Consider the following 26,057-nt stretch of genomic DNA (forward strand, 5'->3'; position numbering starts at 1 on the left):
CTGATTGATGTCTGCACATAGATGACTCATGTGATTGGCTTGCACATTGCTATTTATAATGAATAGGATATCTGAGGAATAATAGAAGTGAAAAGGATTAATGTTTCTTGAGATTGTCTTGTCTATCTGCATAATGAAATCACATATACGAATTTGATGTCCCTTTAAGATCAGAACTAACGTTCTTTGAAATTTAACAATTAATTGACTAATGCTTTACATTACATGTTATATTTTCAGTTATTATTGACCTGAATAATAATATATTTACAATATTTACAAATAGTTGTATGAATAAAGAGATATGAAAGACAACATCGCTTTATTCAAACATTACAATATTGAGGGCCATGTAAATATGTTTGAAAAAATACCGACATAACACATATATTTACATATACACACACACATATATACGGTATATATATATATATATATATATATATATATATATATATATATATATTTACATATATTTTATATATATATATATACTAGGTAATAAACCCACCAAGAGGGCAGTCTATGTTTAAAAACTACAACCCCCAAGCTAAAATTACAAAAAAAATAAACTAAAATTACAGAAAAAAATAAACAAAGGTATCCAAAATAAAAAAAATTAAACCTAAACTAATACCCCATTATAAATAAAAAATCTCCACCGAAATAAAAACACCCCCTAATCTAGTACTAAACTAACAATAGCCCTTAAAAGGGCCTAAGCCCCAAATAGGTACTCACGGTTCCTGAAGTCCGGCAGAGAAGGTCTTCTTCCAGATGGATCCATCATCTTCTATCTTCATCCAGAGTGAAGGAGGCGCAGAGCGGAGGTGCAGAGCTGTGTTCCCGATGACTGGATCCTCAGCAGCAGTCCTCAACGGCGGTGTTCCTTGACGGCGATCATCGATGGTGGCGGTGTTCCTCTGTGACATGAAGGCCCACTTCATCCAATGTCCGTCGTAGACTGAAGATTGAATGCAAAGCACCGCAATCAATTTGGGGTACCTTGCATTCCTATTGGCTGAAATTTTGAAATCAGACAATAGGATTAGAGCTACTGAAATCCTATTGGCTGTTCAAATCAGCCAATGGGATTTCATTAGCTCTCATCCTATTGGCTGATTTTAAAATATCAGCCAATAGTAATGCAAGATACCACAATAAATATAGGGTAGCCAGGAATTCAAGATACCCCAATAAATATGGGGTACATAGCATTCAATCTTCAGTGTGTGGTGGAAAATCGCATGAAGAGGAGACTCCACGCTGCTGAGCAGTGCCCCTGCCACCGAGGACCGCCGCAGAAGATCGCCACCTCTGGAAAGACCGCTCCACACCTCCGCTCTGCACCGGCTTCGCTGTGGATGAAGATAGAAGATGATGGACCCGCTGGGGGGGGGGGGGGGGTATTTTTAAGATTAGGGATTTGGGCAATTGAAAAAGGCACCGGGTGGTTTAGGTTTTTTTAGTGTTATTTTTTTTTTTAATACTTATTGCGGGCGGTAAAGCTTTTTTTTAATACTTATTGCGGATGGTTAAGTTGTTTTTTTTGTAATGCTCCGTTTGCCTTCGCTGTATCCGGTGGATTCTTTCACCACCCTGCCATTTTCGGAATCCACCTGGATGCAGCTTTACTGCATCCAGGTAAATTATTTTGGCTGCCTCGTGCTGCGAACATTCCTTTGAGGATGCGTGCGCAACTGCCGACGGCGACGGACGCGTTACAAACGCAATTATAGTATAGATATATATACATATATTACGAAATATAAATATATATATGTATATACTGTATGTATATATATATCTATGTATATATATGTATATATATAGATAGATAGATAGATAGATAGATATCAATGAGTATATTAGAAGATATATGTACAATGGTATGAATAAAGTTGCAATAAGAAGACTAAAATGTCTTCATTTAATAGACATTCAGGGAAAATAATTTGATACATAAGGATATTCGCCACATCGATGACTCTTATTTATCAACAGTCTGATGCTCAGTCTGATGCTTATGACGTCGAACTCGACGCGCATGTTTTTGACAGACTTTTTGATAAATAAGGTCGTCGAATGTAGACTTGCGGCAGCGATGTCTGGTGATGTCTGGCGAGCCTATTGACGCCAACGAATGCAACAAAATTGACGCTTTGATAATGCGGCCCCTTGGTCTTCATTGGGTTTTCATTTGGCGTTTAATGCTTTCTTAGTCTATTTTATTAAGATATTTTTAATTCACAATTTATTATAAATCTGTTGAGTGCAATACTGTATTCCACAGCTGTTCATTCATTTTTCAAATGTCGTTTGAATTGTTCTTTCAAAAAAGAGACAATTTCATGATTTGAAACAAGATTATGTTAGTATTTAAAGCCTTGTCAGTTTATGTCACACATGCCAGCGGTGCGCAGATTCTGAACGGACCATTAGAGACCAGTGACCTAATTCAAGAAAACTTTGTTTTATACACTGTCAGATTTATTTAAAATAAATTAAATGTAGTATTTTTGAAGTGTTAATGTTAGATGACACAAACAAGGTCTAATTCTATATTACTAAAACAGAAAATTATTGTTTTTATTTTGTTTTGTAGCGACTGGTAAAACACTATTCAATTATTTATTGTCACTGAAATTATGCAAACAAATAACATTTTCTTTTACTCTTAAAAGAAATACATTTTTTTCATGATTCAGAGTGTAAAAAAAAAGTCCCAATTTGTTATTATTTACTTCTCTTGCTATCCTTTGTTGAACAGCAGGTGGGTAGGTTTAGAAGGGTGCACCTGTTTAGAGCACTATTTTGCAACAGTTTTGCAAGAATGCTTTTTACATTGTTATACCTTTGCAAGAGCAGTAGATAGCAACAGTTTTGCAGGTATTCTCTTCAACAAAGAATACCATGAGAATGAAGTAAGTTTGATAATAATTTAATAATAATAATAATAATAATAATATAGTAAATTGGAAAAAAAAAAGTTAGCTCTATCTGAATCATAAGAGAAACAATATATACAATGATAAAAAAACACATTTTCAAAATGTGATTTAAAGAAGTCTAGTATGAAAATGGAAAAAGCTGCACCCACTTTCTTCTGCGGGATGTTCATATCCTGTGGCAAAATCTTGTTCCTAAAAAGAAAAATACACGGCAAAATTAAAAGCACCTTTATTTTAATAACAAACTTAGTTCTAATTCATAATAAACTATTTTATAGTATATTTCAAGTATGCAACACACTATATACACAGGGACATAATACCCACAAAGCACCAGCTCAAACAAGTCTATTATATATACACAATTTTAACTACTGTATTGAAACTAAAGAGTTTCAGCTCACACATGTAAAGGGATCATTTACATTAAAGGGACATAAAACCCAATTTTTTTATTTCATGATTTAGATAGAAAATACTATGTTAAACAACTTTCCAATTTACTTCTATTATCTAATGTGCTTCATTCTTAGTATTCTTTGTTGAAGAAGCAGCAATGCACTACTAGATGCTAGATGAATTTACTGGGTGAGCCAATAACACAAGACATATATGTGCAGCCACCAATTAGCAGCTCCTGAGTCTACCTATATATCCCTTTCAACAAAGGATATCAAGAGAACAAAACAAATTAGATAATAGAAGTAAACTAAAAAGTTGTTTAAAATCAAATGCTCCAAATCATGAAAGAACAAATTGGCTTATATGTTCCTTTAAACCCTTGCAGCAAATGGCGGTGCTGCACTGAAAATGCTGCTACTGGCAGAGAACCCTCAAATCACCGGGGAAATACTAAAATGCCTCTTTGCGAGACTACCTTCACACAATGATTGGATCCCTTTAGAACAAAAAAACGTTTATTATGACAATGCTTTGATCATCGAGCCCTCAGTGTTACACATTTCATATACTCTCCCTCCCGTTCCCTTCCCTCTGCTCACAACCTTCTACTCTCCTCCTCTCTTGTTACCTCCTCATATTCCTGTTTACAAGACTTCTCTAGACTGGCTCCCACAAGTCGATAATGATCGGCAAACCTCTTATATCTGGAGGTGGTTGAGTGTAACTGAGAGTGTATTCGTTGCCAATGGGTAGTGAGGTCAGTGAAGCGACGTTCTGCAGCAGGGACTCCATTGGATTGAGCAGAAAGAGGAAAACACGAGGTTGATAACCAGCTGCGGCCTGGAAAGGAGAGCATCAAAGAGAAGAAAGCCAATGAGTGTTGTTTGCAAGTTCAGCTAGGGGTAGCAACCCTGACCTATTAGTGTGCTGTGAATTGACATATGCTCTGAGATAAGCTTCCAGATCCTGATTGGTTCTCTCCATCTGACCGTTAGTCTGGGGGTGATAACCAGAGGACAAAGAAAGAGTGGTTCCAAGCAATTTGAAGCAATTTGCAAAAGCTTCTCCAAAAGTAGAAATAAATTGAGGTACTCTGTCAGAGATGATCTTTATCTCTGTATCTTTGTATACCATGTAATCGTACCACGTGTAACAGAAAAGAGTGGACAATTCTTGGGCTGTACATCACAATAAGTGAGCTCATCTTTGATATGCTCAGGCAGGCCTCTCCTGAAGACAGTTTTGAGAGCACTGCCATCCCAACTGGTCTCATGTGCCAAGGTGCGAAACTCAATGGCGTATTGTGCCACAGAACTATTGCTCTCTGTCAGAGATGATCTTTATCTTTGTATCTTTGTATACCATGTAATCGTACCACGTGTAACAGAAAAGAGTGGACTATTCTTGGGCTGTACATCACAATAAGTGAGCTCATCTTTGATATGCTCAGGCAGGCCTCTCCTGAAGACAGTTTTGAGAGCACTGCCATCCCAACTGGTCTCATGTGCCAAGGTGCGAAACTCAATTACGTATTGTGCCACAGAACTATTGCTCTGGTGGAGTTCCAAGAGAGAGTACTCTGCAGCAGCAGTGCGGCAGGAGATGCCAAATACGGAAGATAATGCAGAAATGAAGGCATCAGCATAGTTCAGGAGTTGAGCACTGTGTTCCAAAAGGGGAGAGACCCAGACTAGGGCCTTATCTTTCAATAAAGAAATGATAAAAGTGACCTTTGACTGATGAGACTGGAAGGTGAGAGGATCAAGACTGCACAAGCTTCTATCTTGGAGGCATCAACCTCTAAAGTGAACTGCAGGTCAGGATCAGGATGGCAGACCACAGGAGCAGAACAAAAGACTTTTTTTCAAATGAGCGAAAGCATCCACAGCCACAGGAGGCCAATTTTTGCAGTCTCTGTTTTGTTTAGTCAGCTCAGTGAGTGGAGCAACGATTTGGGGGAAGTTCTTTATAAACTTGCGATAATAATTGGAGAACCCCAGGAATCTCTGTAGTTCCTTTAATGAGGTGGGTTGAGGCCATTCCAGAACTGCGGTTAGCTTTGTAGGATCCATGGCAAAACCTTCCTTTGAAATGACATAGCCAAGGAACTGGATCTGAACTTGATTAAACTCACTTTTCTCCAGTTTGGCTACCAGATAATTATTTCTGAGACGGAGAAGTACCTGCTTTACATTCTCATGATGCTCCTCAAGGGTGGAGGAGAATATGAGGATGTCATCTAAATAGACAATGACAGTGCAATTAAGGTCACGGAAGACATCATTGACAAATGCTTGGAAGACTGCAGGGGCATTACACAGCCCAAAAGGCATTACAAGGTATTTGTAATGCCCTGATCTTGTGTTGAAAGCAATCTTCCATTCATGTCCCGGGAAGATACGAATAAGATTGTATGCTCCACGTAGGTCCAACTTTGTAAAGTAGCGAGCATTTTGGAGCAAATAATATAGTTTGGTGATCAAAGGAATGGGATAACAATTCTTGATAGTAATGTTGTTTAGGGCTCTGTAATCGATACAGAGAGACCACAATTATTTTTACTGACAAAAAATAAGCCAGCCCCGGCAGGAGATGAGGAAGGGCGAATAAAGCCTTTAGCTAGGTTTTCTTGGTTTTCTTGGATGTATTCCTCCATGGCCTTGGTTTCAGCTTTGGAGAGCGGATAAGTCCTCCCTTTAGGAAGTGGAGCTCCAGGAGAAAGGTCAATTTTGCAGTCGTAAGGATGGTGAGGTGGCAACACAACGGCTGCTTTCTTTTAAAAAACATCTGTAAATTCTGCATATACTGAGGGAAGATTAGAAGGGTTCTGGAGGATAGCTATAGAGACGTGATGCAGCGGAGTAACCTTAGCCAGGCAGGAGTGGAAACAATATGTACCCCAGGAGGCCAACTGTTCCTCAGTCCAGTCTTCGTTGAGGACTTTGGCCCGGTTGGATGAAGACTTCTCCTGGTAAGGTGATCTTCAAGGGATTAGTGTTTTTAAGGGGGTATTGGGTGGGTTTTAGACTATGGTTGGTTGTGTGGGTGGTTGATTTTAATTTTGGGGGGGTTTGTAATTTTTTTTTACTGGTAAAAGAGCTGATTACTTTGGGGCAATGCCTCGCAAAAGGCCCTTTTAAGGGCTATTTGTAATTTAGTGTAGGGTAGGGCTTTTTATTATTTTGGGGGGGCTTTTTTATTTTGTTAGGGGGATTAGATTAGGTGTAATCCCCCCCCAACATTAAAACCTACCACCCACACAACCAACCCTACTCTAAAACCCACCCAATACCCCCTTAAAAAAACCTAACACTAGATCACCTTACCGGGAGAAGTCTTCATCCAACTGGGCCGAAGTCCTTAACGAAGCCGGGAGAAGTCTTCATCCAAGCCGGGCGAAGTGGTCCTCCAGACGGGCAGAAGTCTTCATCCAGACGGTATCTTCTATCTTCATCCATCCGGTGCGTAGCGGGTCCATCTTCAAGACATCCGACGCGGAGCATCCTCTTCATCCGACGGCTAACACCGAATGAAGGTTCCTTTAAATGACGTCATCCAAGATGGCGTCCCTTCAATTCTGATTCGCTGATAGAATTCTATCAGCAAATCGGCATTAAGGTAGAAAAAATCCTATTGGCTGATGCAATCAGCCAATAGGATTGAAGTTCAATCCTATTGGCTGATTCAATCAGCCAATAGGATTGAGCTGGCATTCTATTGGCTGTTCCAATCAGCCAATAGAATGCCAGCTCAATCCTATTGGCTGATTGCATCAGCCAATAGGATTTTTTCTACCTTAATTCCAATTGGCTGATAGAATTCTATCAGCCAATCGGAATTGAAGGGACGCCATCTTGGATGACGTCATTTAAAGGAACCTTCATTCAGTGTTAGCCGTCAGAAGAAGAGGATGCTCCTCGTCGGATGTCTTGAAGATGGACCCACTCCGCGCCGGATGGATGAAGATAGAAGATGCCACCTGGATGAAGACCTGCCCGTCTGGAGGGTCACTTCGCCCCGGCTTGGATGAAGACTTCTCCCGGCTTCGTTGAGGACTTTGGCCCAGTTGGATGAAGACTTTTCCCGTTAAGGTGATCTTCAAGGGGTTAGTGTTAGGTTTTTTTAAGGGGGTATTGGGTAGGTTTTAGATTATGGTTGGTTGTGTGGGTGGTGGGTTTTAATGTTGGGGGGATTTATAATTTTTTTACAGGTAAAAGAGCTGATTACTTTGGGGCAATGCCCCGCAAAAGACCCTTTTAAGGGCTATTTGTAATTTAGTGTAGGGTAGGGATTTTTTTATTTTGGGGGGCTTTTTTATTTTGTTAGGGGGATTAGATTAGGTGTAATTAGTTTAAAAATCTTGTAATTTGTTTATTATTTTCTGTAATTTAATGTTTGCTTTTTTTGGTACTTTAGCTAATTTTATTTAATTGTATTTAATTTAATTATAGTGTAGTGTGTAATTGTAACTTAGGTTAGGTTTTATTTTACAGGTACTTTTGTATTTATTTTAGCTAGGTAGTTATTAAATAGTTAATAACTATTTAGTAACTATTCTACCTAGTTAAAATAAATACAAACTTGCCTGTAAAATAAAAATAAATCCTAACATAGCTACAATGTAACTATTAGTTATATTGTAGCTAGCTTAGGGTTTATTTTATAGGTAAGTATTTAGTTTTAAATAGGAATAATTTAGTTAATGATAGGAATATTTATTTCGATTTCTTTTAATTATATTTAAGTTAGGGGGTGTTAGGTTTAGGGTTAGATTAAGGTTTAGGGGTTAATAACTTTAATATAGTGGCGGCGACGTTGGGGGCGGCAGATTAGGGGTTAATAAATGTAGGTAGGTGGCGGCGATGTTAGGGCCGGCAGATTACGGGTTAATAATATTTAACTAATGTTTGCGAGGCGGGAGTGCGGTGGTTTAGGGGTTAATATGTTTATTTAAGTGGTGACGACGTTGGGGGCGGCAAATTAGGGGTTAATAAGTGTAGGTAGGTGGTGGCGACATTGGGGGCGGCAGAGTAGGGGTTAATAAATATAATGTAGGGTTCTGCAATGTTGGGGCAGCAGATTAGGGGTTCATAAGTATAATGTAGGTGGCGGCGGTGTCCGGAGCGGCAGATTAGGGGGTTAATAATTATAATGTAGGTGTCAGGGCGGCAGATTAGGGGTGTTTAGACTCGGGGTTCATGTTAGGGTGTTAGGTGTAGACATAACTTTTATTTCCCCATAGGAATCAATGGGGCTGCATTAAGGAGTTTTACGCTGCTTTTTTGCAGGTGTTAGACTTTTTTTCAGGAGACTCTCCCCATTGATTCCTATGGGGAAATCGTGCACGAGCACGTTACCCCAGCTCACCGCTGACTGAAGCAGCGCTGGTATTGGAGTGAGATTTGGAGCTAAATTTTGCTCAATGCTCACTTCTTGTCTTTTAACGACGAGTTTCCGAAAACTTGTAATACCAGCGATGTAGGTAAGTGAGCGGTGAGGGAAAACTGCTCGTTAGCACCGCACAGCCTCTAACGCAAAACTCGTAATCTAGCCATTTATTAGGTAGTTTGCGATGTGGGTGAATGGTGGATTAGGGGTTAATAGTTTAATTAGGCATATTGCGATGTGGGGGTTCGGTGGATTAGGGGTTAATATACTTTATTAGCTATTGCGGTGGGGGATTGCAGTTGACAGGTAGATATTGCGCATGCGTTAGGTGTTTATATTTCCAGGGAGTTACGGTGCTCACATTTTCAGCGTAAGGCTTGCTGCGCCTGCCTATGTGTGGCGATGGTGAAAATGTAGTAACATTTCTCCATTTTCGCTGCGTAAGTACTTGCGCTGAATATGTGATACCAACTTGCGATGCTGATCTATGTTAGCTTATGGGAGTAAAATTGACGGGTGAAATATATGCACCGCATATACATGCAGCGCTGTATATGTGATAGCAAAACCGGACTGAACACCGGCGTCGCTGGCTTTTGCGGGCGACACCGCATATGTAAACTCGCCCATAATTTGCCAATATAGTTACAGAAAAAACAGCAATATTAATCTTCAATGCACATTGCTGCTTACTAAAACCCTTTAATGGAAGATTTAACTTTATGTTTAATGTCCCCTTAACAATTGTTTTGTTTGAAAGATTTAAAGAACAGGGGAGTAATGGGAGATACCCAAAGTAAGGGCAGTACAGGAAAAGTGTTTTATAGGCACATATTGGAGGGCGTGATTGTTGTAGAAGAATCTCTGCCAACATTATATATATATATATATATATATATATATATATATATATATACTAGTCCTAAAGCCCGTTCACATGGTCCATTTTTTTCAGTACAGCGGTCCCACCCCTTGCACTCTCTCCCTCCCCCTCTTTTTTGCTCTCTCTCTCCCCCCTCTCTTTTGCTCTCTCTCTCCCCCTCTCATTTTAAGCTCTCTCTCTCCCCCCTCTCTTTTGAGCTCTCTCCCCCCTCTCTTTTGCGCTCTCTCCCCCCTCTCTTTTGTGCTCTCTCTCCCCCTTTCTCTTTTGCTCTCTCTTTCCCCCACTCTTTTGAGCTCTCTCTCCCCTCTCTTTTGTGCTCTCTCTCTCCCCTTCTCTTTTGTGCTCTCTCTCTCCCCTCCTCTCTTTTGCGATCTCTCTCCCCCTCTCTTTTGCGCTCTCTGTCTACCCCTCTATTTTGCGCTCCGCTCTCTCTCTCCCCATCTCTTTTGCACTCTCTCTCTCCCCCATCTCTTTTGCGCTCTCTTCCCCCTCTCTTTTGCGCTCTCTTTCCCCCTCTCTTTTGTACTCTCTCTCTCCCCTCTCTTTTGTGCTCTCTCTCCCCTCTCTTTTGCGCTCTCTCTCCCCCTCTCTTTTGCACTTTCTCTCCCCCCCTCTCTTTTGCGCTCTCTCCCTCCTCTCTTTTGCACTCTCTCTCCCCTCCTCTCTTTTGCGCTCTCTCCCCCTTCTCTTTTGCGCTCGCTCTCCCCCCTCTATTTTGCGCTTTTCCCCCCTCTCTTTTGCGCTCTCTCTCTCCCCTTCTCTTTTGCGCTCTCTCCTCCCCTCTCTTTTGTGCTCTCTCCCCTCTCTTTTGTGCTCTCTCTCCCCTTCTCTTTTGTGCTCTCTCTCTCCCCTCCTCTCTTTTGCGCTCTCTCTCCCCCTCTCTTTTGCGCTCTCTGTCTCCCCCTCTATTTTGCGCTCCGCTCTCTCTCTCCCCATCTCTTTTGCGCTCTCTCCCCCATCTCTTTTGTGCTCTCTCCCCCCTCTCTCCCCTCTCTTTTGCACTCTCTTTCCCCCTCTCTTTTGTGCTCTCTCTCTCCCCTCTCTTTTGCGCTCTCTCTCCCCTCTCTTTTGCGCTCTCTCTTCCCCCTCTCTTTTGCACTCTCTCTCCCCCCTCTCTTTTGTGCTCTCTCCCTCCTCTCTTTTGCACTCTCTTTCCCCTCCTCTCTTTTGCGCTCTCTCCCCGTTCTCTTTTGCGCTCACTCTCCCCCCTCTCTTTTGCACTTTCCCCCCTCTCTTTTGCGCTCTCTCCCCTTCTCTTTTGCGCTCTCTCCTCCCCTCTCTTTTGCGCTCTCTCCCCTCTCTTTTGCTCTCTCTCCCCTCTCTTTTGTGCTCTCTCTCCCTCCCTCTCTTTTGCTCTCTCTCTCTCCCCCTCTCTTTTGCTCTCTCTCTCCCCCCCTCTCTCCCCCCCTCCCTCTTTCCCCCCTCTCCCCCCTTCTCTCTCCCCCCTCGCTCTCTCTCTCTCTCCCCCCTCCCTCTCCCCCCTCTCTCTCCCCCCCCTCTCTCTCCCCCTCTCTATCTCTCTCCCCCCTCTCTATCTCTCTCCCCTCTCTATCTCTCCCCCCTCTCTATCTCTCTCCCCTCTCTATCCCTCCCCCCTCTCTATCTCTCTCCCCTCTCTATCTCTCTCCCCTCTCTATCTCTGCCCCCTCTCTATCTCTCTCCCCTATCTATCTCTGCCCCCTCTCTACCTCTCTCCCCTCTCTATCTCTGCCCCCTCTCTATTTCTCTCCCCTCTCTATCTCTGCCCCCTCTCTATCTCTCTCCCCTCTCTATCGCGCGACCGCGCCCGACCATGCCCCCTTCGCGCCCGGCCACGCCCCATTCACGGCCATTCACGTCCAACCACGCCCCGTTCACGATGGTCACACCTCCCGCTCACGTCCGGCCACGCCCACTTCTGATCAGCTAGGGACTCAAAGGCCAGGTGTGTTTGTCCTCGTGCTGTCTCTACTGCGCATGACAGCTTCGGACAAACACACTTGGCCTTTTATATTATAGGATATATATCTATACATACATATACAGTGACACTTTGCAGCAGAACAATCAAGTCAGCAGGTTATGGAAATCCTCACCACACCCCCAACTGTTTCCCTAACTTTGCCCACTCTGCTCTTCCTTGTGCACCCAATGTAAATTACATACAATATGCAGAAAATACAAGATACTGTAATATTTGATCTAATCTGTTACATATACTGTATATAAATATATATATATATAATACCAGTAAAGACTTAATTTCTGGTTCCCACAGGCACAGACACCCATGTCAAGCCCAAAAATACTCACAATGCAGGATAGACTCCCAGGACAATTATACAACAGCCAAGAAGGCAGAATCCATGACAGCTGAAAAGTATGGAGATCAACGTGAGTATTTAGAAGCTACAGCAGAAAAATAAGGGAAGTTCTATTATTCAGTGCACTGTATCAACTATTATACAGATATAAATATTAGTATCCCCTTTTAATAAACCAAGCACAGATATAAATTAGAATTGTGTACAGTATTGTGAATACAGCATCACTTAAATAAAAGGAGTTTTTTCTTTTAATTATTAAAAATACAAAATGTACAAAGCAACCAACCTAAAATTAAACACATAATTTTCCTTTTAAATGAAACTAGTAATTATATTATTTTAACTCATAAGGAAAAAATAATTGATATATAATTATTATTCTTAATGTTTAGCAAAGAAAGTATTAGGAAATGCAGTGCTGTTCCCTGTTGTCTTCCTGCATGTGATATACATGTTCTAGATTCTGATTAGTACATGCTAAGTAATATGCACGTGACATGCTATGTAATATTATTATGCTAATGTGTATTACAAGCTAACAGACTTCAAAACAATAACACTAGTACTAACCCTGTTTGTTTTTCTTCACCCTGGAATTATACAGATTTGTACATATTCATATACAAGTCTTATGACAGGCAGAGCATGCCAGAGTGATTATTAAACTCTGTTGTTTAATTACAGTTTTTTTGGTTGTTTTTTAACATGGCATCCATTTACTTCAAACTCCAACTGAAAGGCCATCCATATTATTTTCAGTCAGGTATTAAGACCCCTTTTATTGCGATCAAGGAGTGTATTGAGGATCTTCACTCTTCAGTCATGATTGAAAACCCCCTTTTGGTATTGTAGCTGTACAAGGCCTTTTTCTCAGGGGAATATCCTAGGTGTAGAAGAGGGGAAGCATTTTTAGAAGCAACTTTAAATCTAAGTGCCACAATCTAGATGTTATTAAGGACATAGAGACAAATATATTTTACGGTCGGAGGACAGGACGCCTAACAGTGAGTTCTCACTAGTCATGCCAATGCTAATATAAAGGATGTATATAGTTGCTTAAGGACATTTATCGTTATGCAACAAAATTTTGAGCAGTGAAACGGTGGGACACTTTACAATTACATTCATTATGAGCTCCGTACCGGACATTTCTTGTATATACTAGGAGATGGTTTAACCCTCTGTTTGCTCTATTTAATTGTTTTCTCACTTACCTTGATGAGTGAAAAACCATCTGAATAGTATTATACAGATAATCTTCTCCTTCCATTTAAGTGCATTAGTAGCTTACAGATAAGTAAGATCTTTTAAGCTCTTAAACAAAACAAACCACTAATAGATTGTAAGAGAGACAAGCAAGTGAGTAACGCTAAACGCCAAATTAACACTCTTATTCCTGATATTTGATTGGACTCTATATTACAATCTAACTGCTGATAGTTTGCAAACAGAGTGAATTTATGCAAACTGCCTCTTTAGGGGGATAAGAAACTCTGCAATAGTATTAATAAATAAGCAGCACACAGTTGAAAGCTGGAGTGATTATACATAAAGTGTTAAAGACACATTAATTGGAATGGAAGCAGAAAACGTAAATAAATTCTATTCTCTAGACAAATCCTTTGATAGAATACAACAAAGTCAAGAGTTTAAGGATGTGTTTTCCAATAGTAGGACTAATTCAGCACTTGGAGACTTGTTTCTGGAAATGGAAAAATTACAACTTAAAGAAACAAGGCTGAAATTAGATAAATGGACATTGGAACGCTATAAAGACCTAAACATGATCCCACGAGGACTAAGGTTGAATAAATATCCCACCTTTGAGGTGGTAGATCAGGACTTTGTCAAAGAGTGGAATGATGTATTGCAAGAGTGCTCAATCAGACTCTTACTTTTAACAATAAAGCATAAAACTAAAGATCTAATGCATACCAGGGATCAAATACTTGAATTACAAGTTAACCTGGACACATTTACTGAGGATCCTATATATCTAGAATTGGATGTGATTCTAAAAGCAACGGTGGAAGAAGTTAAATCAGAGATACTGAAAGTGAAGCATAGCAAATATATACGCGACTCTGAGGACTACAAAAATGATCAAGTATTCGTGTGGAACAGGAAGGAAAGATCAATGAATTACAAAAAAATATCCAAACAGAGACGAAGAGGCAGCAGAGGTAGAAGAGGATGGAAACAAGATCTACATTATGAAAGTACTGGTGATCATAGAGAAGATCAGAGGGATTTAAAGAGAGACACTGCAAGTAACAAAAGAGTGACTTTCTCGGACACAGAGGCAGAATCTGGGGAAGAAGAATTTGGAAAAAGCTATGACTCAGATGACCAACAGGACTATTATGAACGTGAAAGTATTCTACCATCCCCAGGAGAGAAGCCCTTTAGGGGGTCAATACTTAGAAATAGGGGGGGGGGGGTAGAGGTAGAGGTAGAGGACAGGCAAAGAATCATGCTGAGTTACAAGGTGTAATAGGGAATAGAGATAACAGAGTAGATTACAGAGAGGACACCATTAGATCTAGATCTTATCAGAGAGGAAGGGGTAGCAGATGGTTTCAAAATCCGGCCAATAAGTACATGATTGATAAAGATAAATCAATTAACAAACAAACAATCCCCCGAAATACAGAGGTTGCAACAGGTTTTTTACCTGGATGGAGAAAGAAGCGAAGGGGGGGGGGGTTAAGAAGAGAACAGAAAGAAATGATGGAGAAACCAAGATATCATCTATGGATCCAAAAGTAAAATTGATTACTGAGACTATAATTACACCCCAGGGGAGAACAGTCCTTATTGTAGGGAATGTTATAAATATTTCAGATCAAACATTAACTACAGAAGAATATAAGATATTAAATCTAGGATTAGGCTTTGCCCCGGAAAGTAATTTTAATCTTTTTGAGACCCTCATTGATTTAAACAGATTTATACGTAACTTAACCTTAAAGCGACACTTCTCAACTGATAACACTGATATCACTGACGAGAATACTCCAGTATCTGCACATTCTCTGCCCGAAAAGCACTGATGCCTCTAATGAAATTTTAAGCCCACTTGTAGATGAACAAACCTTTGGCTTTGAGGATCACTGCACAGTAAGAGATATGGTAGATCTTCTGCATGAAAATATTGAAGTGACAAATAATCAGATAGGCAAAACTCTAGTGCCGAAATCTACCTTTTATCCAATTCAAAGTAGAGGCACAGTTCTTGAACTTTTTCACAAAACCATAAAAAGAGAATTAACTGATTTGAATAAAGAGGTAATTGCTAGAAAAAACAAACGAGCTAATAACATTAGCAAAGTAGCAAAAGTGCTCAAAAATAAGACTAATTTAGTCTATAAGAAATCTGATAAAGGAGGGAGCACAGTTATCCTCAATAAAAATGAGTATGTTCAAGAAGCTTTAAATCAGCTTCAGGATGGTGTAACATATACCATACTTTCATGTGACCCTACAAAGACTTATCAACTACAAATAAGGTCATTGGTGGATGAGGGGGTTGAAAAAGGATATCTAAATCCTAAAACAGCAGAATATGTAACAGTTAAACATCCTAAAACTCCTCTCTTCCACCATTTACCTAAAATTCACAAAATATTGGATAACATCAAAGGGAGGCCCATAGTGTCAGGGATTGGCTCTTTATTGGAACCCCTTTCAGAGTGGGCAGATTCAGTTATACAGCCACTTGTGAGCCAACTGACAAGCTATTTAAGAGACACAAAACACCTACTAAATATTTTAGATGGTATTGAGTGGAAGTCTAACTACAGCTGGCTCACAGTGGATGTAGTATCATTATACTCAACCATACCCCATGATCTTGGATTAAAAGCTCTAGATAGTTTTTTAAAGAAACTGATCTGACAGATGGACAAAGAGAGTATTACTTGACTGTGGTTAGATATCTATTGGAGCATAATTTTTTCTCCTTTGAGGACTGTTTCTACCTCCAGAGATGTGGCACAGCAATGGGGGCAAAATTTGCCCCCTCTTATGCCAACCTATTTTTAGGTTGGTGGGAAGCTGTGCACATCTTTGGAGGTAGAAATCCATTCAGGTCCTATATTAAGGTCTATCAGAGATTTATAGACGACCTGTTGTTCGTCTGGATTGACAGCAAAGAAGAAGCTATGCCCTTTGTTGAGTATCTAAATGACAACCAGGTAAACTTGAAGTTTACAATGGAATTTGACAAAGAAAGAATTAACTATCTAGATGTTTCCCTGATAGGGATAAAAGATAGGATTATTGAAAGTGAACTGTACAGAAAACCAATCTCTAAAAACATGTTATTGCATGCTCAGAGTAATCACCCAGCCCATGTTCCCTTTGCAATAGCAAAAGGACAATTCACAAGAATTAAACGCAATTGTACCAATCCTGATAACTATAAAAGGGAGTGTGATCTGTTAACAGACAAGTTAAGAGAAAGAGGATACTCCAATAAAATCATTAAAAGAGCAAGATTTCAGGTTGATAACCTTGATCGTAAAGATCTTTTGAAAGATAAAATCAAACAAGATAACTCAAGGGTAAACAATAAGATAACTTTTGTGACAGACTTCAGTAACCAATATACCACTGTCTGTAAAGTAATAAGAAAGCATCTACCCATTCTCTTGGCAGATCAGAAATTGAAACCACTTATCACAGAGGGCTGTAGGTTTTCGTACAGGCGTGCAAAGACCTTAGGTAACATTCTTTCTCCGACTCAGTTACCACAAGCTAACACTTGTGGAGGTAGTTCTTGGCTAAGACATAAGGGAACTTATAGGTGTGGACAAAGGAGATGTAAAGCATGTGACTATATTGATGTTACAGATAGATTTGTGTCATACGCCACAAATAAGGAATACACATCACAATGTATTAATTGTTCAACAAATTTTGTGATTTCTCTAGCTGAATGTAATATTTGTAAAAAACAGTATGTAGGCCTCACGACAAGAAATGTGAGGTCTAGGATAAGATAACATCTTTACAATATTGAGAAAGAGAGAGAGTGTTCAGCATTAGCGGCTCATTTTATTAAAGACCATCATGGAAATGTTAACTCTTTCAGATGGAAGAGCATAGAAAAAGTATTCCCTCCAAAAAGAGGAGGAGACAGGGTAAAATTATTATATAAAAGAGAGGCTTATTGGATTTTTACACTCCAAACCAGAATTCCGAAAGGGTTTAATTCCACCTTTGATTTAATAAACCACTGGGAATAGATGTGATTATCCAATAGGCAGCTTTTTATACTAAATCTTATGTCCCTAGAAAGGGTAGCATATAGTAGCTCTTGAGGAGCTAGACTCTCTGTCTAACAAAAGCAAGTGTAGTATATGTATATTCTCTGACATATATTCCTTGGTTTCTTATACCTATATATATAAGTGTAAGGTAATATAGCTGAAATACAACTCTAATCTAACTTAAAATCATTTATATGATATCCTTATTGGAATAAGTAAGAAACTAAGGATAACATTAGACCTGGGCAATTAAATAAGATACCTTAAATACTGTAAAACTCTTCTCCCCAAACACTATGGGTTCATTCAAGGTAACTCTCATAATTTAGTGATCCAAACATAATGTCCCTTGTTGTAACTTTATATTTATTATTTTTCTTTATAATCTTTGGTGCAATACGATTTATTTATTTTCTATAATCTATAGTGAAACTAATTCTACCTGCCTATTTCTATCTGCATAAATATGAGCATATAACAATAAGCCAGAGTATATGTTAACTGGTATCAGTAGTACTATAAGGTGTAACTTAAATATCACTCCATTTGCTTGCGCTAAATAGCGCTATATATAAACTAAAAATAAATAAAAAATAAACAATAAAAGTACATAAAAAATATATAAATGTAAGTCTTGAGGCTTAGTAACAACAAAGTATCCAACCTAGATGTAATGTCTAATATGATTGAGTATAAACTGTTAAATATTTAGCTCGATGTCTAATAATTCACTTTTCTCATGTAATTTTGATGTGGCCAATCAAAATAGATCAGGTTCAATTACGGAGCTTTTCACCTGTTTAACCTGTCTTCAAATGTATCCTTTGGCGCCTGAACGTCAACTATGATTACGGGTCTATCCTGAAACGCGTCAGTGACGTCAGCAGGGCCGAAGTTGTAGCTTCTAGTGTTTTAATTTGGGGAGTTCACTTGCTAGTGGTTTGTTTGTAACTTTTACTTGCTATTTTTGAAATAAAGTATCCTTTTACCCTACTACACTGGAGCCGGACTGGGTGCTTTCACGTTCTCTAGACAAATATATTGCTTAACTCATTCATTACTACTCTATACAGCTTTTTAAAGTAACGACATACCAGACAAATTAAACAGAACACGATATCAGTACAGAATAACTGACCAATGAAAATGCAGTTGTAGTTGTTTCTGAGGTCAATGAGACTGTTCCAAGTGTCCATAAACAGTCCACACCAGTAGCAGATCTACTCAACAGAGGGTCCTGGTGCAAACAAATATTGGGGCCCTTCAAAGGTAACTCAGTAGTAAGCAATAATAATAATATACATACTGCTCTGTATAATGATTTTAAGTACAGATATATAGATAGATAGATAGATAGATAGATAGATAGATGTATCTGCAACCTGCACTAATAAAAGGTTCCCCTGCATTAGGATAATACACATTCTGCACTCACCTATGTACAGACTGGCTGCTATGGGCCCCCACTGCACCTGCTGCACCAAGATCTAAGTAAAAAGGTCCTCTTATAGAAGAAATCTTTAAAAATTATTTCTTCAGTTTTCAATCACTGGAATCCTTCAGAAATCAAGATCCCCAATCTGTAAGAGTATTGGATTATCCTGGAATGTATTCCGCTTTTATGGAGATGTTGCGTTCAAGACAGTGATGAAGTCTTTTGTAACGTCTGAAAGAAGTTTTGATTTTGTACCTCCCAAATGACTGAGATACCTGACACCAAAATGTTTTCCATCCGAAGCCGAATGGAAACAGGGGATTTCTGTTTGACTCCACTATTGACTGCAAAGAATCTTGCTAAAATTCCTTGTAGTTAATATGGAGATCTTTTTTCTGAAAGAGAGCATTTTCCTCCTGTAATATTTGGACCACAGCTTAAAATGTTGGTGTAATTAATTTTGGGGCTGTTCCAAAAATGTCTCTCATTCCAAGCTTTGATATAACCAAGCTACCAATAAAAATAACCTTGTTGAAGATGGGAAATGTTTACACATTGGAGAATACGATAATGTAAAGGGGCAGGAAAAATGGCTTGGATAGAGGACAAGAGTAACCCAACTATCTGAGCCAAAAGTCTTAATGGAAAAGAAGGTTTCTTAAGAACAGCTAGAATTTCTTTTTTTGATGTTCTTGATATTTTCTGAAGAGAGACTGAGAGTTGTTTGTAAAGTACAGGATTTGGGATGCCTGAACTATACATGTGATAAGATGATCATAAAGATGTACCCCTAGCAGGTGATTTTGTTTTGCAACACAGTTTTTAGGTCTCTCACTATGACTTACAGATATAAGAAAATTATATAATTTTGTTTTAATCTTATTTAATAGAGCAGCTATAGATGAGTCAGTCATATTAGGAATATTACACAGGGTAAGGGGAGTCTCTTGTTGAGATATTCATTTAGTTTATCAGATTTAACCCTTTAAGGACACAGCTTTCAGTTTGCTCAATTGTTTTATGACGGAAAAATTCCGTCATATGTCCTTAAGAGGTTAAAATATATAAAAGTAAAAGGCATCATTTTTTTGCAGAAAAAATGAATGTGTAGTATATATATAAATTTAAATAAAATTAAATACAGTCAATGTATATAAAATATATGTACAGTATAATTATATAGTGAATTGTGGATACTATAAATACTATCCAATAGGAATTAAAAACAATTGAGAATACACATGAATACAAATATGACAATAGCTGTAAAGCTGCTTAGAAATGTAAGGATACAGAAGGGCAGTGCAGAGAAGTAAATGATAGGAAAAGAGGGTGGGAAGAAAGGCTGGGCCAACAAAATGGAGAATCCATTGCGAGAGAGGAGAAAGAAACAGAGCTTCGGCTGAGGGCTGCATATTATTATTACAATTTTAATAAACAAGGTTGAAAACAATAGTGCGTGTTTTTCTTAATTCTGTAGAGATGAAGGGTTGATTTCTTATATAAATAAGAGCCTTTGGATTAGTGTTCCCTCTAAGGCCAGTTTTGTGTGCAGCCCAACAGTGAAACAGTTAATAAGAAAATGATACCTTAAAGTCTGCATTGTGCAGTGTTTGCTAATTGCAGGGCGCCTAATTAACTGTTTCACTGCAAAACTGGCCTTCGAGAAAACACTGCTTTAGATATTTCATATCACTTTTAACTATAGGGGCTGGAACATGCGTCTACTCAAATAAACATACATTTCTTCACACCAGGTGATCACTATTACCACAGTGATCACTTGGGTCTTGGGATTCTCTAGGCCATTTTGATGGCCTTTAAATGTACCTAGAGACCCCCAGCCTACAAAAAGTGTTTTTATTTGATTTTTTATTACCTTTCAAATGGGTTCTCTTGGAGGTTTCTGGATCTTAAGGGAGCTGAGATGAAGGAGGACTAATACCTACTGTGAGGAGAGAGAACAGGAATACAGACTTTATTCAGCAGCATCCATCTTAACAACAACTGCCCGCCCCCTCCAATCACATGACTAAAATGTTAACTGTTTGTAGTGCACAGAGTGAACTAAGCATAACTATTGAACTTAAACTATAACATAAAGCATACACATCATTACATCTTCCCCTTCAAATATGAAACACTTAATATGAGACAAAGTCTTCCCATATTTTTGGTTTAATAGCTCGACCATAACGAGAGAAAGTAACTGCTGGCTCACTAGCAGTACAATCAGTGTCAGGTTGAGAGTCATTCCCAGCATTATCGCAAGCTGATACACTTATGTTGTCCTCAAAGTCCTCAGTAGACTTTACATCCATGTTAGGGAATTCTGTGCATTCATTGCTTTGCTCTTTATTGTCATTGCTGCTTGGTTCCTCGAGTAGAGTATCAGCTGCAGTGTCTGGTCGAAGATGACGCCTGTTGCGTCTCAGTTTCTGTCCACACTTGGTTTTGATTATATATGACCTTGGTGAATTAGCTTCACTGACAATTCGAGCAGGTTCCCATGTATCCCCAGTGACTCTGTGTCTCACAGCTTGCCCAGCCCTGAGTGGACCAAGTAACTTGGTAGATTTGTCAAAATACAGCTTTTGCTTTTTCATGTTTATGTTCCTCTGACCTGTTACCTGATCCTGTGGGATAGTCTGAGGCTGCAATTTCTGTGGTGCAATAGGCACTGTGGTCCTCAGTGCTCTACCCATGAGCAGCTGTGCAGGTGAACATAAACCCTCCATGGGTGTTGCACGATAGTTTAACAGGCCTAGGTACACATCCTGCCCTGATGATTGTGCTTTTCTGATAATGGATTTGGCTATGCCAACATACTTCTCAGCTAAACCATTGGCCTGTGAGTGATACGGACTTACTGGTTTGTGCCTGACTCCCCATTCACGCAGAAAGCACTGGAATTCAGCACTTGAGAATTGCGGGCCATTATCAGACACAAGTTCTTCACACACTCCATGTCTCGAGAGTATTGTTTTGAAAGCCCATATGATTGCTGATGCTTTTAGATTTCTCAGCTGTACTAACTCAAAGAATTTGCTGTAGTAATCTACTACTATCAGGTAGTGGTTGTCCTCAAAATGAAAAATATCTGTGGCCAGTCTCTGCCATGCCCGTGAAGGAGTGTTCCATGGTGTGAGAGGTTCTTTTGCATTGTTTTTTTGAAATGTCTGGCAGGTTTCACATGTCTTCACAAGTGTCTCAATATCAAGGTCCAAATTAGGCCAGTAAACCACATCCCGTGCTCTGCGCTTACAAAGAGTAATGCCCAAATGTCCCTGGTGAATTTGCTCCAATATTTCTGCCTGCTGTGATTTAGGAATAACAATACGGTCACCCATGAATATGATATCCGTATGAAAGGATAGTTCATTTCTCACAGGCCAGAATCCCTGCAACTCAGGAGAAAGCTTCTTTCGTTTTTCTGGCCAGCCATTGCACATGACACGAATTAGTTTTTCTAGTACTTTATCTTGTTTGGTATCTTGTCTAATTTTTTCCAGCCGTACATCAGCTATTGGAATATTTACTAGTACTGTATGTACCTGTTCTTCCAATTCAGGTTCATCCCGTGCTTCATGTCCTTCTGGAAACACCCTAGACAGCGTATCTGCCATCGGAATTTCCTTTCCTGGTTTATATTTCACTGTGAGATCATACTGTTGTAGTTTCATAACCATCCTCTGCAGGCGTGGAGGTATAGCAGATAGTGGTTTTTGCATGATGTACTCCAATGGTTTGTGATCAGTTTCCACAACCACTGGGCGACCATAGATATACTGGTGAAATTTCTCACATCCATTTACAATGGCCAACATCTCCTTCTCAATTTGAGCATAATTGGCTTGTGTTGTTGTCAGAGCTCGTGAAGCATATGCAACAGGATGTCCTTGTTGCATTAGCACAGCACCTAACCCAAACTGGGATGCATCCACTTGAAGCACAGTGTTGCAGTTTACGTCAAAATATTTCAGTATTGGCCCTGGATGTTTAGTGATCAGTTTTTTTACTTTCTCAAATGTCTTTTCCATGTTTGCGTCCCAAGACCAAATAGCATCCCTTTGTAGCAATGCACGTAGTGGGGCTGTCAGCTGAGCGAGGCCCTGAGAAAACTTGGATAGATAATTAAAAATGCCTAATGATGTCTCTAGTTCCTTCCTGGAGGATGGGGCCTTCATGCTAATAACTGCTGTTATCTTCTTTGGATCAGGCTTTAAACCCTCTTTGGTTAGAAGGTGTCCAAAATATGTAACCTCTTCTACCCCAATTTGCATTTTGTTTGGATTGAGTTTAAGATTTTTCTCCCGACACCGCTTGAGTAAGGCAATAAGGTTTTTGTCATGTTCTGTACGATCCTTTCCATAAACCAGCAAATCATCAATTATTACTTCAACACCATGTAGACCAGCAATCAACTCATGTGATTTCTTTTGAAATATCTCCTGAGCAGAAGCAATGCCGAAAGGTACCCTTGTGAAACGCCATCGTCCAAAGGGGGAGTTGAAAGTGGTCAGGTGACTGCTGGGTTCATCAAGACGCAATTGCCAGTAACCAGATTGTGCATCTAGTACACTAAACACTGTTGCTCCTACTAGCTTGTGAGCTATATCATCTATGGTGGGGAGTTTGTAGTGTTCTCTCATTATTACTTTGTTCAAATCACGTGGGTCAATGCAAATACGAATTGCGCCTGTGTTTTTCTTCTCTACCACAACCATAGAACTGACCCATTCTGATGGTTCTGTGACCTTTTTTACTACCCCCAACTTCTCCATCCTAGTTAGTTCTTGTTTGACTTTAGCCTCAAGGGATAGAGGTATTTTCCTTGGGGCATGAATGACAGGCTGTGCACCCTCTTTTATACGTATGCGGCTAATCCCCGGGAGGCACCCTAGGCCTTTGAATAGATCACTGTACTCATGCTTAATGTTGTCCTTTGACAGTTCGCTGCACCCACCATCCACAGCCATAATGATCTTTACAAGTCCAATATCTTTACTTGTTTTTAGACCTAATACTGCTGGGGCTTTTGTTTCTATCACAAACAATTGTAAGACCTTTTCAGATCCCTTGTAAAAACATTTTGCATGGCAGCGACCCATCACTTTCAGCTTTTCACCACCATATCCCAACAGTTTTGGTAGGTCTTGAGTCTCTAAGGGGAATTCATTTCTAAGAAGTTCCAGGTATGTGTGGCTTGGCACACAGTTTACTTGTGCCCCTGTATCTATTTTGAATGTGACTGGAGTTTTGTGAGCCCCTATCTGTAGGGTTACATTTGCTTCATCTGCAGACTTGTGTGATTTCTGTACTGCTGCAAGATATATTGGGGTGCAATCTGAGTCTAACCCTGCATTGTCATCATTGTCCTCTATGGCGTGTACAGCCTGTGTTTGTGTCCTTGCAATATGTGAAAACAGTTTACACACCCTGGCAAAATGTCCTCTTTTCTTGCATTTATTACATATCTGCCACCTTGCAGGACAGGCAGCATTGTTGTTGTGCATGTTTCCACAGTAGCCACAGGTTGCTTGTGTGTTACTTGTCCCAGTGTCCCACTTGCCTTTTATCCCCTTGTGTCCTCTTTCTTGCCAGTATCTGCTGCTTTGATTTTCTATAGCACTGATCTGGTGTTGTGTTCCTTCCAGTACCTGCATGTCCTTTCTTGACATTTCATATGCTCTAGCAATCCTGATGGCTTTCTCAAGATTTAAATCTTCTTCCTGCAGCAGCTTTTCCTGAACTTCTTTAAACTTACTGCCCATCAGAATACGGTCTTTTATCATATCACCTGCATCATAAAAAGCACAGTCTTTGGCAAGCAAGCGCAGCTGTGTCACCCATTCATGCACAGATTCACCTCCACACTGATTCCTCTCATAAAACAGTTTCCTTTGCACTGTGGAGTTTTTCCTTGGATTGCAGTATGCTTCAAACTTTGCAAACAATACCTCTGGTTTTTTTTTGTCATCTGCAGTGATATCCCCACTTGCCTGCCAGGCTCTGCATACATCACGTCCCTTTTGTCCCACACATATCAGAAAGTGTGCTGCCTTCTGTTGATCAGTCCATCTGTCTGCATCTGGGCCTGCAAACACAAGTTCAATCAGCTCCCTCCATTTTGACCAATTGTCAGAAATGTTCCCTGACTCTAAATCCAGAGAAGGAATGTTCTTTGTGTTGCTGTTTGCTGCCATGTCACTTTTTACCCCACTTCTGGTACCATGTGATGATCTTTATAATGTATTAGCAAACAGCAAGGAGAGAGAACAGGAATACAGACTTTATTCAGCAGCATCCATCTTAACAACAACTGCCCGCCCCCTCCAATCACATGACTAAAATGTTAACTGTTTGTAGTGCACAGAGTGAACTAAGCATAACTATTGAACTTAAACTATAACATAAAGCATACACATCATTACACCTACCCCATCCAGCTCCCTTGTAACAGGCCAGCACTTTTGGGTTTCTGTTTGCATGGCGTTGTCACTGGAATCCACAGATTTTCCCACCAATGCTGACCTGCTTATTTGCGCTCCACTTAGTAATACCAGCGCACGCAAATGTGCGCTGGTATTACAAGTTAGGTGCAATGTGAACGCGACCTTGCGTTCGGATTGCACAGATGCTTTGTGCTTATGGGAACGCACTTCCATAGGCACCAATGGGAGCCTCATTCTCACACATCAGACACAGCAGAGAACATAGCCCAGCGAAGGGGGTAAGTCGTGAAACGATGGGCAGTAAATATAAATATACACATATTAACAAATAAATATATATGTACATAAGCATATACATATATATTTATAGCGAACACAGTCCCCATATACCGCAATGTAAAGGCACTTTTCAGTGCTGTTTTTTTTTTTTTAAAAATGCTAATATTTTTATTTTGCGAAAGGTACGACACACACTTTTTTGGGGCGCAGTTGGGGCACATTTTAAAAATTAACCAGAGGTCTGACCAGGAACAGTTACCTGAACGGCAATTAATCTATATGTTGTAAAATGTGTGTACAGTATAAATCTTTTAAAGTTTTAGAATTACATTTTATTAAAAGCCTGTTATATTCTCTGCTGAGGACAGTTAGGGAAAATATAAATAAGCTAATATACTGGCTTTTTGTAGGGCATTGGCCTAAGTTAAACAGCTCTTTTGCAGTTACAAAAAATTCTAAGTCCCCCCTAACAGTAAAACCCACAAACCCAAAAACCTAAACTGTACATTGCCCTGAAAAGAGCATTTGTATGGGCATTGCTCTTAGAAGGGCATCCAGCTCTTTTTCTGCCCATCCCTAATCTAAAAGAAAAAAATAAAATCTGTCTAAAACCCCCCAAAAAATAAAAATAAAACCTAATACCTATGAAAATAAAAAAGCCCCCCCCAAAATAAAAACACCCCCT

This window comes from Bombina bombina, chromosome 5 (assembly GCF_027579735.1).
Source record: "Bombina bombina isolate aBomBom1 chromosome 5, aBomBom1.pri, whole genome shotgun sequence".
Taxonomy (NCBI): Eukaryota; Metazoa; Chordata; class Amphibia; order Anura; family Bombinatoridae; genus Bombina; species Bombina bombina.